The sequence below is a fragment of the Mesoplodon densirostris genome, chromosome 8 (genome assembly GCF_025265405.1).
Source record: "Mesoplodon densirostris isolate mMesDen1 chromosome 8, mMesDen1 primary haplotype, whole genome shotgun sequence".
Classification (NCBI taxonomy): domain Eukaryota; kingdom Metazoa; phylum Chordata; class Mammalia; order Artiodactyla; family Ziphiidae; genus Mesoplodon; species Mesoplodon densirostris.
The window spans coordinates 12,453,363-12,469,005 of NC_082668.1; positions in this window are offsets into that span (position 1 = coordinate 12,453,363).

The window sequence follows — 15,643 nt, forward strand, 5'->3', positions numbered from 1 at the left end:
AATGCACTTCATTGGGAGCAGAGTGGGGACAGCAATTGTGGTGTCATGTTGCAGGGGTCGGAGTGGGAGATCAGCATGGGACCTCAGGCTGCCCCTGACAAAGGGCCGGAAGATTCTTCCTTTTGGGAGAACTAACCGGTAGAGTCTGGGCTCCTAGTGGAAACAGCCAAGCTTACGCAAGCTAGGGTGCGTACGCTCGCATGGTCCACAGTTCTCTAAGGGACATCAAAAAACAAGCAAGCAAAATCCCAACAACAACAAAAACCAAATCACACCCTTAAATTCAAACATCACGTTTGTATACACCTAAGGTTTGTAAAACATACTGTCAGCATGTTTTAACTGGATGGAACCATCATGCTCATTCATTGGGGCCAGAGTGAAAACCTCATTACGGAGCAGTATTTAGAAGCCTAAACTCCAGGGGCCAGCGGGCAAAGGGGGGCTGTCTGGAGACCACAATCAATACACAATGCTGCTAATGCTGGAACCACCTCCACCTTTTTTTTTTTTTTTTTTTAAAGAAACATCTCCTATTAACACCTCTTGGAAATATGGGACAGTTAGGAACATGTTCATCTATATAAATTCCAACTTTCTTTGTTCTCTTTTCGGGGACAAAAGAGATCAGCAGAATATCTAAAGCAGAAATGAACAACATCCAACCACGCAGTTTTCAAAGCACTTTTTCGACAATTTTATGTTTAAAAAATTACATTCTTATGGCGACCCAGTGAGGAAGTCGTAGAAGGTATTAAGTAACTGCCGCCCCTCCACTTTTTTTCTAGCCTTATTGAAGTATGATTGACAAATGAAATTGTAAGATATTTAAAGTGTGCAACATATTGATTATATATATAATCACTATATATATATATATATATATATATATATATATATATATATATATATATATATATATATATGTCACACACATTGTGAGAGAATTTTCCCCAAGTTAATGAACACATCCATTACCTCCTGTAGTTACCCTTTTATTTTGTGAGAACAAGTTCTCTCTTAGCAAATTTCAGCGACACTATACAGTGTTATCAACGGTATTTACCGTGTTATGCATGAGATCCCCAGCTCTTACTCATCTTGTAAGGTTAGTTAGTTTATTTTATCAACCTCTCCCTATTTCCCCCTGCCCTCCCAGCACCTGGCAACCGCTTTAGGAGTTCGATGATTCCACATATAAGCGATACCAAAAGGTATTTGTACGGGCCCCTTTTTAACGATAAAGAAGTTGAAGCTCACCTGTGGGAGGGAAAGGGTAATTAGGATTAATCGTCACTTGACACTAGTGTCTTCCTAGCTCTTTATTTTTACTTCACTTTGGCTCATCATGTATGATTTGTAATCTTGTAAATATATTTGTCCACTTTCCTACCGGATTATAGTGTACTCGAGGTCCTGAATTGTGTTTTACTCTCTCCCCAGGCTCTGCTTCCTCATCCAGTACCTTACTTTGTGACTCCAAAGTATTTGATAAATTGGGAGTGAATAGAATCAGTAGCAGCATCAAACATTCATGGTTTGAATGCTTTGAAGCTTTCATCTACCACCCAGCAATGCTATCCTCTACCACACAGTGATGGTGGCACCTAACAGGGGTTTTGCTGTATCAGTATTAGAACAGCAAGAAGAGATTAATACTGTGTTCTGTAGGGGAGTCTTCATAGAGAATTCATCATGACCAGTTCAACAAAGACTTTTTGGATCAGTATGTATTTTTACACAATCCCTTTTTGTTTTCTTTCCCTAATCATACACCACTGCATGGGAATTTGCTTTTGGAAATGTGGAGAAGCAGTCTCCTTTCATTTATTTAGAGTTAAAATGTATACACATATAATTTTCCTGTTTTGCTTTTTTTTTCTATATTATATTTTGTACAATTTTGAATTTATTTCCTTTGAGTTTAGACACTCATAAGATTCCTGATATTGGCCAATTTCTGCCCTGGGCTATGAGAAATGAGGTCAATTCCTACAGTACAGGGGAGAGAGAACATTTTTTTCAGGGCGTCCACTGTGTGTACTGTGTGACCTCAGGCAACTTACTTAATCTCTCAAGGTGTGTTGCCTTGTCTGCAAAGAAATCCTTATTGCCTGTATAGGACTTGTAATGAGAATTAAGTGAAATCAGACCTAAAGCTAGCTCATATGGACCCATATGATGTGCTCGATAAATTTTTATTTTCCATCCACTTCCTTTATTTTTAACTCTGACGTTTATTTCTATTGATTGATTGATTGATTGATTGCGGTACGCAGGCCTCTCACTGCTGTGGCCTCTCCCATTGCAGAGCACAGGCTCTGGACGCGCAGGCTCAGCGGCCATGGCTCACGGGCCCAGCCGCTCTGCGGCATGTGGGATCTTCCCGGACCGGAGCCCGAACCCGCGTCCCCTGCATCGGCAGGCGGACTCTCAACCACTGCGCCACCAGGGAAGCCCTGGTGTATATTTATTATGTAACCTTGAGAGAGCTCTTTCAACACTTAGGCATAATATTAGTCTACATTTATCATTTACTGCTTCTTACTTTTTTTCCATTAACCTATGCTTTTCCACAATAAATTCTAAACACCCTGAAGATAGAATAATGTATTTTATTTTTTAAGTGTTTTTATGCCCACCTATGATATGCTCATCATCAAGTAGATGATCATATACTTTTTAACTAGATTTTCTTTACTTCAGCTCCATCATTTGTCATGTGGTGATAATGACTGTATTTGCCCCTGTGTAAGAAATTAATAAGAAATGGGAAAAAATGCATAAATCTCAGATATTCATGGTGGAGATCTGAAGTGGTGTTGCTGTTGACTATTGAGTTATCCTACGATCTCCCTAATCAGAGGACACTGGGATCTATACTCTTCACTCATTTCTCTCTGGGTGGCAGGATTCCCAGCTCAATCTGCAAATTAGCAAGCAGCGAAGTTTGTGCAGACAAGAGAGTCAGTTAGAAATAAAGTGACTCTATAATTTGTTGTTCAAATGGGAGCACATGTGAAAGTGAAAAGTGTTGCTATTAGCAATGGTGGTAAACCAGGGCTGTACAGGGCAAACCATGGTCACTCTGGCTGTAGCAGTTGGGTACCAAGGTTATCTCTGCTTTGTGACAGCCACCCCTCACTAACCCCATTGATATTAGAATATTGAGACAATTATAATGTTAATTGAATTTTGTATGCACTCTGCAGCATGTATTTAACACATACATTTCTTGACCACTGTCTATTAGTAACTGATTGGGGTACTATGTTGCTAAATTAAGCATATTCTGTTGAAGAGAACTATCTAAGTAAGAGAAGAGTCCAAGTATAGCAGAAGTCCATAGTGTCTTTTTTTCCCATGGTGTCTTTTAACATGCAACTCACAATTGAATGAGAGCCTTAGCTGTGGTGCTGCTACCTATATCACCTGTGTTTCTTTTCCAAGCTACCTGGTCTCTCTGAAGCCCCTGGGCAGCATAATGCCAGCTGTAAGAATTTTCTCTGTACGGTAATAATCAGTTTTGCTCCAAGAGAACTTACTCTTGTAGAGTGAGTTCTTGTAGAGCTGGGAGAGAAATTTCTTTGCAAACAGAAGATGCCTAAATTGCTAGAGTTATTAATTCTTTACATTTGTCCTCATTTTGTTAGAAGTTGGCTCTCCGAGGACTTGTAATGTCTTCAGTGATATGGTAATAACCACTGAGACCATAACTTTGTCTTTCATGGAAGACCAATAAATCCACAAAGTATTTAAAATAAAGATGTATATTTAAACGGTTTCACATATGAGATTACTGCCTATTAGCCAGATGGAAATCAGATGACTCCTGATGTGCAGTAACCCAATGAGCATATTTTTTTGTAAACAAAAATCTTTTTAACTAAGAAGGTAAGACTTTTTTTTTGCTGTTTCTCACCTAGCAATAGGGTTTTATGGCCTGTCCGAAGAGCCTAATGATCACTTCTAACAATGTGCTTAATGGTACATTTTGTTCACTAGGATATTGTAAAGAGGACTGAACATGAAGAAAATCAAGTTCAAATCCATACCTTACCTTTTATTAGCTAACTGGCTTTAAGCCAGTTACTTTATCACTACGGCCCTCAGTATTCTCATTTGTCTAGTTCTTTTACAGATCAAATGAGATAACATATGTCCAGCACTCTATCTAGCCTAGAGTCAAAAAGTTAATAAACCTAATTAGGATACAGTAGCATGAGGTGTGGGCCTTTTGTTTACCTTCCTAGCATGGGTGTTTGAACACTTAATAAATAGTAGTGGAATGGATAAATAGTACTGACTAGAAGAATAATTGATCATTTTAACATGTCCCCATGAATTCATTTAGCATAGTGTTGTACATATGTTGTACCTTCCATCTCTCCTATTCTGGGCCTGGAAGTAAAAATGTGAAAGGTGAATAGAGTCAGCACATTTCACAATTCTTCAAGTTATTCAATCATCATTTTTCACTTGTTTGTTCTTCCCTTCACCCTGGCATCTATTACATGTGTAGATCACTAAGAATCTCTGTGGCCTTGCTACTCATGACCAGCATCATCTGAAAATTTGTTAGGAATGAAGAATCTTGGGCCCCACCCCAGCTTTACTGAATCAGAATCTGTGTTTTAATGAGATCCAGATGATACAAGTGAACATTAACATCTGGGAGGCCCTGATGTAAGAATGAAGGAGTCTGTTTGGTGTCTTCTAGGAGCTCACAATTCAATTGGGAAGGCAAGCATGTACATAGATAGCTAGTATGGATCTCAGACTGCAGGCCTTGGTGTGCACAAAATATGACTTTATTTTTCCTGTAACTCAGTTTAATTCCTGTTTCCAGCTCCATATGTTGGCATGGTGGTAACTTCATCTCAAACAATGCAGAACTTCCCCCACTCCATCCTGGTGCAATACCAAGTTTTAGGGATGAGAGATGATCAGTTCATTAGTCATCTGTTCACTGGGGTGTTCTCTGAGATTCCATGGGCTGCATTGGTCCTTGTTTTCCTACAGATGTGATAGTCTTATTATTATTATTTTTTTTTCTTATGGACCCCTTAGAGCCTAGTGACTGAACGTCCCTAAGCTTGATGCCGTGAGGGGACATGAAGATTTCAGTGGGGCTCCCCAGGGCCCTGTAGGCTTGGACATGAGCCCATGAGTCTGCCCAAGAGGTAGAACAGGTGAAGAGAGTGTATGAGTGTGTGTGTTTCTTCTGAGCCCCACTTGAGACTTTGCTCTTATTATTCTTTCTCTTACTCTTAGCTCAGGAAAGCTCTTTCTTTTTTTTTTTTTTCTTTTTGCGGTATGTGGGCCTCTCACTGTTGTGGCCTCTCCCGTTGCGGAGCACAGGCTCCGGATGCGCAGGCCCAGCGGCCATGGCTCACGGGCCCAGCCGCTCCGCGGCATATGGGATCCTCCCAGACCGGGGCACGAACCCGTATCCCCTGCATCGGCAGGCGGACTCTCAACCACTGCGCCACCAGGGAGGCCCCAGGAAAGCTCTTTCAACCCTCAGGGAAATCCTTCCCTCTCCTGATTTCTTATATTTTCTTCAGAGGCACCAGCATGATCTCTTAATGGGTTTAAGTTCTTGGAACCACAAATGTCAGGAGATTCTGCCACACACAACAATTCCCTGAGGCAAGGGGCACTGTGCCTCCTCTCCCTTGTATGAGGGAAGAGGGGGAGATTTCCATGAGGTCAATTCAAATAAAATAATTTCTCAGCAATATTATTTCACTAAGAATAATAGAATGGAAAAATAAAGAGAGATTAGTTGCAGAGTAAGACATAAACTGGGGCCTGACTGTGTAGCAGTACATGAATGAGAAAGTCATTCATTAAGGAAAAGCCATACAAGTTCCCATTAAGTGATTTGCCTAAGGTCATATAATTAGTCCATGGTAGACCTGGAACTTTCTCCCAGATCTTCTGATTCCAAGGCCTCTGATGCACATTGTTGACTAGAGTGACACAGATTTATTTCTTCATTCAAGTCTTTACTGGATAAGTTTGTGTAAGTGGGTTAGCACAATATACTGCTTTTGACAGGTTTAACATCCTTAAAATTCCAATAGATTGGTAACTGGGGTGCACACCTGTTGATTTTGCCTTCTTAGCACGCAGTTCCCTTACTTCTGATAACAAAACACTGATTTTCCTTTAAGGGCCAAATCTTCCCTGTTATATGTAGATTTGGTGGGACAGTACCCTGGCTCTTTACTGGCCTAAGGCTGATCAGGATGGCTTAACTCTGTCTTGGGAAGTTGAATCTTCAGCGGGTGACTTGATGGGAAAATTTTCCCCATTCTATGCAGAATCCCTCAGAGACCAAGAGTTTCTATCACCTACATCTTTGAAGACTTCCTGACCCTAATCCTTTCTGAGGCCTATATGATCAGATTTTTCTCTGATTTTTATGAATTTCTTCAAACCCTTCCAATGAATCCCCTTTATGATTAGGTTAGCCAGATTTATTTTTGTTGCTTACACCCAAAGTTTCCCTAACTTATATAGGAGTTATGAAAGAAATCAAAGAGAAACAAGATTTTTTCTTGTGGCAGATTTAACAACTGTCAGATATAGTCCCTTCCTTTTCTCTTCCATAGAAGAAGTAAACTTCCCCACTCTTTTAATGTTGGACTTGGCCATGTGACTGTCTTTGGCTTCATTTGGTTTTAGAAGGCGATTTGCTTTGGCAAATGTGATATTAGCGGGTGTGACCCAACAGAGGCTGGAAATGCTCTTGCCTTCTGCTGTTGCCATGAAAAGAACATTCCTAGATTAGTCCACAGGTTCCAGGAGGAAGATGAGAATCTCAAGGAAGAGAGTCAACCTGTTGAACTGCCCCAGCCTAGACCAGCAGATCCCTAGCCAATCCACAGAGAGGTGAACCAAATAAATGTTTATCGTTGCATACCTCTGAGATCTTTTGCTGTTTGTTATACAACATTTTTGTAGCAATAGCAAACCTATATAGGAATTTGTATTGTCTGGTATTGGCTGCAAGAAAAACCTGAAAGATATGGAAGTGGATGGTGGGTATATGTTGGAAAAATGTTGAAGAAACTATCATAAAATCCTGAAGAAATTATGGCTCATGTTATATAACCATGAAGCATTTGGTATAACAATCTTCTGTGATAAACTAGAAGATAGAAATGTAACCAATGAACTGTGGACTTAGGCAACATGGTTTCTATTGTTGAGGTATTTGCAGCCTTCTTTTAGCTACATATGATGAACTCAGAAAATAACTAGCAGGTTTGAAATAGAATTTTGAGGGACAGTAGAGACCTAGAATGTGCTGGGTTATGAAAAAAAAAGTTTCTCATGCTATCTTTCCATTCAGTAATTTTCTTTTTCTGTGATAGTTTTGTCTGGTTTTGGTATCAGGGTGATGGTGGCCTCATAGAATGAGTTCCTTCCTCTGCAATTTTTTGGAACAGTTTGAGAAGTATAAGTGTTAACTCCTCTCTAAATATTTGGTAGAATTCACCTGGGAAGCCATCTGGTCCTGGGCTTTTGTTTCTTGGGTATTTTAAAATTACTAATTCAATTTCACTACTGGTAATTGGTCTGTTCATATTTTCTATTTCTTTCTGGTTCAGTCTTGGGAGATTGTACCTTCCTAAGAATTTGTCCATTGTTTCTAGGTTCTCCATTTTATTGGCATAGAGTTGTTCCTAATAGTCTCTTACGATCCTTTGCATTTCTGTGGTGTCATTCAGTAAGTGATTCTTAAATGAAGGTATAGCCTGAGAGCATGGAGTTCAGGTCCTCCAGCAAGATGTGGTCTTCTACTCCAGCCTTTACTCCAAGGCTTAAAGACCAAAAGCAAGTCTTGGGCTGTAACACCTTTTAAAAAACCCTTGAAAAAAATCAAATGGCAACTAGAACATCCTTTCAGCTGGATTTTAGAAAGCTTAAGGGTGTGTCTCCCAGCAGTTTGCTAATACAAGACCAGTAATTAAGTCTAAAGAGAGAGAGAGAGAGAGGCATGCCTTGAAAATAATGGTGGATGTGGCTTTTGGAATATGAAACAGATCACAATAGTTAATAATATACAAGTATAGTAGGTGTTTATTCATTTCAAAAATAGTTTAAAAATTATAAATAAAGAAATTTTCCTTTTAAATACTCAAAATGTCTAAGCAACTAAAACCTAGATATCTGTCATGTGAAAATTTGCTCTGAGACAATGCACCGTAAAGAATAGAAATTTTAATAAAATGGAATGTAAATTAGAATGAAATGTCAGATATTTCCCTTCTCTGCCAGAAACCAGTTGAGATTATTATTTCCATTAGTAGACTGTGAACACACAAAGGTTTACAATAATAAAAAGCATGTATCAGTGATTCAGGGAGACATTCACAAGGCATATGATGAATATCAGGAAACAAATTCAAAGCAGGAAGTTCAGAATTAGAGACAGATGAAATAACACTTCTAGTGAGATCTTTGAAACTTAAGACACACCATTGAAAAACAAGGAATACCGAAACTAAAGTTGGCTAAAATGGGCTTTCTTTAGTGCATTTCATAGCTTTCTCTTCTCAAGTCACCAAAATTTACAAAGTTAAAAATGGAATGAATGTGCCAATGCTTTTTAAAAAGAAGCCAAAAATTTTAACAATGAAAGAAGTTGATTTGACCTTCTTTATCTCTTACCAGTAAAAATTAAAATCAGCTTTCTGAAAGCTTTATATGCTATAGTTCAATGACATTGACCCATTTTTAGTAGTGATAAAGATTTTTTTATCCTCTATATTCTAAAACTTTCTTGTTTTGTTTTGTTTTTGTGGGATCCTTTCCTTGTTAAAAGGTAAGATCCAAGAATCAAGCACCACCATAAATGTCCTTTTCATAACTGAGTCCTTTGAAATATATTGTTGAATATGGTAGCCACTAGCCACATGTGGCTATTAAAGTTAGAATAAAATAAAATAAAATAAAATAAAATGTTTAATTCTTCAGTTACACTCTAGCCACATTTCAGCTACTCAATAACCACATGGACTAATGCCTACCATATTAGACAGTGCAGATAATGCTTCCATCAACACGGAAAGTTCTTGAAGGAAAAATGCAGCCCAAGGATATAATATAGTACCTTGAATGTCATAGGTACTTAATAAATATTTGTCAGTTACAATTATCAAAATTAATTGCAATTTTCAAAATCTTAGAAAAGTATGCAGGTGATCTTATGCTAAGGGACTGTCATTTCCCAGGGAATGAGTACAGTCTTGGGACACCCTGACACTACAAGTTTGCAGAGGAGGAAGTGGCAAGGAGGACTGAGAAGGATCAGGTGGAGTAGGAGAATCGCCCCCGCCCCTGCTGCACCCCAAGACCAGGCAGCCAAGTGAGGCAAGATATTAAGGAGGGAGTTACGCACTTGTCAAATGTTGTTCATAGATTAATAAAATGAAGACTAGGAATTAACCACTTCTGGCTTTATTTTTCTGATAGTTTGCTGGTAACACAAAATGATATATTTACAATTCTCTTTTTTCATCAAATATGTCAGTATTGATCTCTGCTCTTGGAATTAAAAGATGTGTCTTACCTATATCCACTTTAAAAAAAACCCTCCTTTATAGATTACATTATAGTATTTAGTTCATACTAGCTTATGTAACTCTATGCACTATGCTTATATATTGTCTTAGCCCATTCAGGCGGCTATAACAAAATACCACAGACTGGGTGGCTTGTAAACAACAGAAATTTATTTCTCATAGTTTTGGATGCTGGTAAGTCCAAGATCAGGGTACCAGCATGGTTGAGTTCTGGTAAAGTCCCTCTTCTGGGTGGCAGACTGCTGACTTCTTGTATCCTCACATGGTAGAAAGAGGGCTAAGGAGCTCTCTGGGAAAACTATAATTCGAAAAGATACATGTACCCCAATGTTCATTGCAGCAGTTTTTACAATAGCCAAGACATGGAAACAACCTAAATGTCCATCAACAGATGAATGGATAAAGAAGATGTGGTACATATATATAATGGAATATTACTCAGCCATAAAAAAAGAATGAAATAATGTCATTTGCAGCAACATGGATGGACCTAGAAGTTATCAACCTAAGTGAATTAAGTCAGACAGAGAAAGAAAAATATCATATGATATCACTTATATGTGGCATCTGAAATATGACATAAATGAACTTATCCACGAAACATAAACAGACTCACAGATATAGAGAACAGACTTGTGGTTGCCAAGGGGGAAGGGGATTGGAGAGGGCTGGACTGGGAGTTTGGGTTTAGCAGATGCAAACTATCATATATAGAATGGATAAATAACAAGGTATTACTGTATAGCACAGGGAACTGTATTGAATATGCTGTAATAAACCATAATGGAAAAGAATATGAAAAAGAATAAATATATATGTATAACTGAATCACTTTGTTATACCACAGAAACTAACACAACATTGTAAATCAACTATACTTCAATTAAATAATTTTTTTAAAAAACGGATCTTATCTTAAATATTATATTTTAACATAAAACATTTAAATATTTAAATGTGTTTATTTGTTCATATTCCAATGTAATATCAGGACATTTTCTTTGAGAATGTCTACCAATCACTCTAAGAGATTTGTAGTATTTGAATCCTAATATCTCTTGGAAGCAAGCTCTGCTTGGAGCAATACATTTTGGGTCACTGTAATGCCACACGCCATGAATGAATAATATTGCCCAATAATTGACCTATTAAATGGCATGAAAAGAAAGTTTGTCTGAAAAATTCCTTTTGGTGTATAATGATTACATTCCTAGAGTAGGCATTGTGTTAATAACATTAGAGTTGATTAAAGAAATGTTCATGCATATGTGAACAGAGCTGTTGTTTTTATGCTACAAATCCCTGCCCTCCTGCCATTTCTTGGCATTATTCAGTGGCAAAGCAATAGTGAAAATACTGCTAATAAAATAAATATTGCTAATAAATAAAAAAATATTGCTAATAAATAAAAATCCAAATTATCCGCAAAATAATTGTTTAGTTTATATGTACATGGCACCTTTCTCTGCATGTAAAATGTCTTTATTGGCCTTCCACAGCATTCTCTGTGGGAGTTTAAGTTCCCCTTCCTTCAGAATTCCCATCTGAAAGGTGAAGAAACTGCTTTAACAAAGGGTGAATTGGGTTTTTGCTCTGTGCTACTCAAACAGGTTTTGGGGGTAGACTCCAAGTTTGGTAACTTTGATGTTCTGAGTTGTTTTCAAGTATTCTCTTCGAAACTGAGTTATTTGTAGTGAGGTGGATGGACCTAGAGTCTGTCATACAGAGTGAAATAAGTCAGAAAGAGAAAAATACCGTATGCTAACACATATATATGGAATCTAAAAAAAAAAAAAGGTTCTGATGAACCTAGGGGCAGGACAGGAATAAAGACGCAGATGTAGAGAATGAACTTGAGGACACGGAGAGGGGGAAGGGTAAGCTGGGATGAAGTGAGAGAGTGGCATGGACCTATACACACTACCAGATGTAAAATAGATAGCTAGTGGGAAGCAGCCGCATAGCACAAGGAGATCACCTTGGTGCTTTGTGACCACCTAGTGGGGTGGGATAGGGAGGGTGGGAGGGAGGCTCAAGAAGGAGGGGATATGGGGATATATGTATACATATAGCTGATTCACTTTGTTATACAGCAGAAACTAACACACCATTGTAAAGCAATTATACTCCAATAAAGACGTTAAAAAAAAAAGCAGCTTATTTGTCATCTCTTGGGTCAAAGTAATGATACTTGATAAAAACTTTTTACTTTTTTAATCACTAAGGGTTAGTATTAGGACAGAAAATAAATATACGAATCCTTCTGGAGTCTTGTTATTTATGGGTAATGACTTGGTATAACTAGTTGAATCCAAGTACTTTTTTTAACATATAAAAAAACACTTGTGTTCCCCATACTTAGAGGTGTACTTTGTCAACATTTTCTTGTATTTGCTTCTGGTCTTTTTATTTATTTATTTAATTTATTTTTATTTTTTTTTAATAAAAGAAATAAAATGGTCCCAGTTCTTTTAAATAAAATTCTACACGTATACACTAAGAACAAAGAACTATTTTGACAGTGCAGAGAGTTCTCAGAAAGAGAGGCCCAGATTAAACAAACAGTAAGTGCCGCTACATCTACTGCCAAAGGAACAATAGTGCTTGGGTGATATTTTCCAGGCAACCCCACAGCATAAATCTTTAATCCCACTGCCTTTCATGTGACATTTATATACAAAAAAAAAAACCTTTATGGTGCAACACAACCTTTTCTTGTGTTCATTAGGGTTTATCAGGGCCGCCAATGCTTCGGTTCTTACGATATAACTTCACAATATGTCAGCAAATATTATCGAGGCATTTTGCTTTTGTTCTTTGTTTGGATTCTCACCAGAACCAAATAAGGGGCTGATGTACTCATTATAAAACAAGGTCAATGGCAAGAAGACAGCGAACCTTACACAGCCCATACTTACAGACTCCAGGGTCTGAGCACCAGTGAAGAGTTTTGCATCAGGCCAGAAGGGAAGAGTTTCTCTTCATGGTATCCATAAATTTTGGCTTAATTAATCTTTACAGAAAACCCAGGCAGGATAAATCTGATTTCATTTAAATAAAATTGGTCTAAGAATAGATAAACTGGCATGATATATTAGAAAATAATCTGCCCAAGTTAGGGAATAGACTATGTTTTAGCATCATAGATCTGGAAAAAGGCCATTGAGTACGATTTTTCCATTTATTGAATAAATTACAAAGCCAATTTACAGGAATATTCAGCAAACTGTGTAAGGCTCTTGATTGCAAATGATGAAAACCCAACTCAAACTAGATTTTGTAAAAAGAATAATCGGTTGACACAGTTAACTAGAGAGTCAGAGGAGGTGCCCTTGACCTTGGGCGTAAATGGCTCCTATGCTGTTAGATATACTTCCCTCTGCCTGGCCTTCCTCTCGTTCTCTCCCCAGGAGGTGGTGCAATGGCCCCCAGATGTTCCAGATGCCTGTGGCTTTGAATGCTCATGGTTATAGAGAAGGAGTGGCTGCCTCTCATGACAAGAGTCCTGGGAACATTATGACTGGCTTAGTTTGGGACACATTCCTGATCTAATCACTGTGCCCAGAGACATGGGCTCAGTCCTATGGGTGACCTAGTGTGGGTTATGGCCATCTCTTCAACAGGAAGGTGGTATCAATTCCACCTGCACTATGTGGTTTAAGGAGGCTTCTATAGGATGGTGGAGGGGTCACTCCCCCAAGGAAGGCATGGTGACCAGGGCAGAAAAATATATGTCCACTACCTGTCATTGACAGGTTTAAGTAGAACATGAGGTACATGAATTCCAACTCCATGTTTAGATGCATTGATTAATTTTTAGTTTCTGTTGTCTGTCTCAGTGTTTCTAGTCTAGAGGTGGTGAATATGTGTGTAAGTGTGCAAAAATCATTGCGCACATCTGTGCTTGGGTTTGGAAGGCTAAGCGTTAACAAAGGAGTAGGCTTATGACCAGAAGGAGCCATCTCTTTACTAAGAGGTTTATAAATGGATCATAGACCAAAAAATACTGAGAAACTTTGTTTATCACTAAGGCATGCTGTCTTCTCAAGATGGTTACATGTAAATTACTGTACAATTCAGAAGTGATCTGGGCTTTAAGGCACTGTCTGATGGGCAAACCAAAAAATGCACAGTTGGGATAAGGAACCTAATGTCTGGAGTTTTATCTGAAACTTTTGAGTGTAAAGAAAGAAACTCATAAAACAAGACAAAACAAATACCAAACACTGGTTTGTGTTTTCATGAGAAAAAAAGATGCCTCCTGAGATTTGTATCTCCTTTGCTGACAGTCCCAGCTGGAAAAAGGAAATTTAGCAAGTGAAATTTAACAAGCGGAAACTTTTTTAGTATTCTGGAAACTTGCAAACTTCAAAACAGTTATGTTATTATTTCTCAGTTTTTATTCAATCAGGTCTTCTTAAATGTCCTCATACTTTAATTGAGTAAAAACAAAGAACAAAGAGTAAAGATTGCAGTGGAACTATTTCTGTTCTAATTATTAAAGAGTTAATACACGAAAACATTTCGTTTGAGCATGGCACCATCGCAATCTATGTGAGACAATAGAAGAAAGAAGATGGTCTGTCTCTGTTTTCAGGTGTCAATAGATTTTTGAGTACCTTTCCCTCTGCCCCAGTGCAGTGGCCTTCAGACTGTACTGTGTACCACAGTCACTTGGAAAGCTCATTAAAACCCACGTTGCTTGGCCTCACCCCCAGAGTTTCTGATTCAGTAGGTCTGACGCGGGCCCCAAAATGTGCCTTTCTATCAAGTTCCTATGTATTGCTGATGCTGCTCATCTGGGACCACACTAGGAGAACCACTCCTCTAGATAAATCTCAAAGCTCTGCTCTGCCTGAGTCATCATGATCCATAGTTCCAGCTGAGAGGTGGGTTGAAGTTGCTCTGGGGACATCATTAACCAGAGTTTCTATCAGTGGTGATGGTCTGAATTATGACATAAGCATAGTTCCAGGAGGGAAGCTTTGGGTGAACACAGGACTCAGGTTCATGTGTGGGGTAAAATGGCAGGGTTTTCATTCTTGGGAAGATGTACCAAGCAATAATTAGGCTTATCGTTAGGGCTTTCATGAAGCACTCTGGATTTTAAAAGCAGAGTTCCAGGACTACCTAGGAATTTGAGGGCCAATTAGGATAGAAATCTAGTTGAAGAGCCTGGTGCATGTGACGGGGTCACAGGAAAGGCTGAAGCTGGAGGCTACATGGATTCCCAAGAAACTTATCTTGACTAGGTAAACCAACAAGGCAAATTCTAACCCCAATGCATGAGGGAGGCTGGTGCTGAGTGAATACTGAGACAAGATAGAGGATGCAGACCTATCTATATCTTAAAGTTGCCTGCTCAGTGCCTGTCATGACTGGAATTAGGGCAGGCAAGGCCTATCTGGAAAACTATTTTGTTTCTCAAACTTTGTTTGACCTTGACATATACTAAGAAATACAAAATACATTATAAAATGGCACACACACACATACACACCATGCAGTGTCCTCTATTCTGTTTTGTACTATCTATTCTATCATATTTTATTGTTTCATGAAAATTAGAAAAACCCTTTTGCTACCCAATAATTTTTGACCCACAAATGGGCAGAGACGTGCAGTTCAAAAACATTCACTCAGAACTTGCAACCTGTGCCATCCATAGCCTCAACCTACAGCTGGCCCTCCTGTCCCCAGTGCAGCAGCTAGCACATCAAAACCAGCTGCAGAATATAAAGTCACTTCCAGTTAAGAGGCCAAGCTCTTCCTGCTACTCTCAACCTGCACTATTACTTCCTGGAGCACCACTTCCTGGGTTAGAATCCTCCATTACAGGGCTTCTGGGCTTATTGGACCCCCACGCCTTGCACAAGTTTTGGTTTTGACCTCTTCTGACATACTTAGCAACCTTCAGGAAGCGACTTTCTCCTCAAGGTCTGGCTTTGGGAACCGTATCAGTTAGACTAACCCTCCTTCCTCCACCCCTGAGGTTGGATCCAGACAAAAAAATAAGTCATGTCTTCTAATCCTGTTTTCCTTTA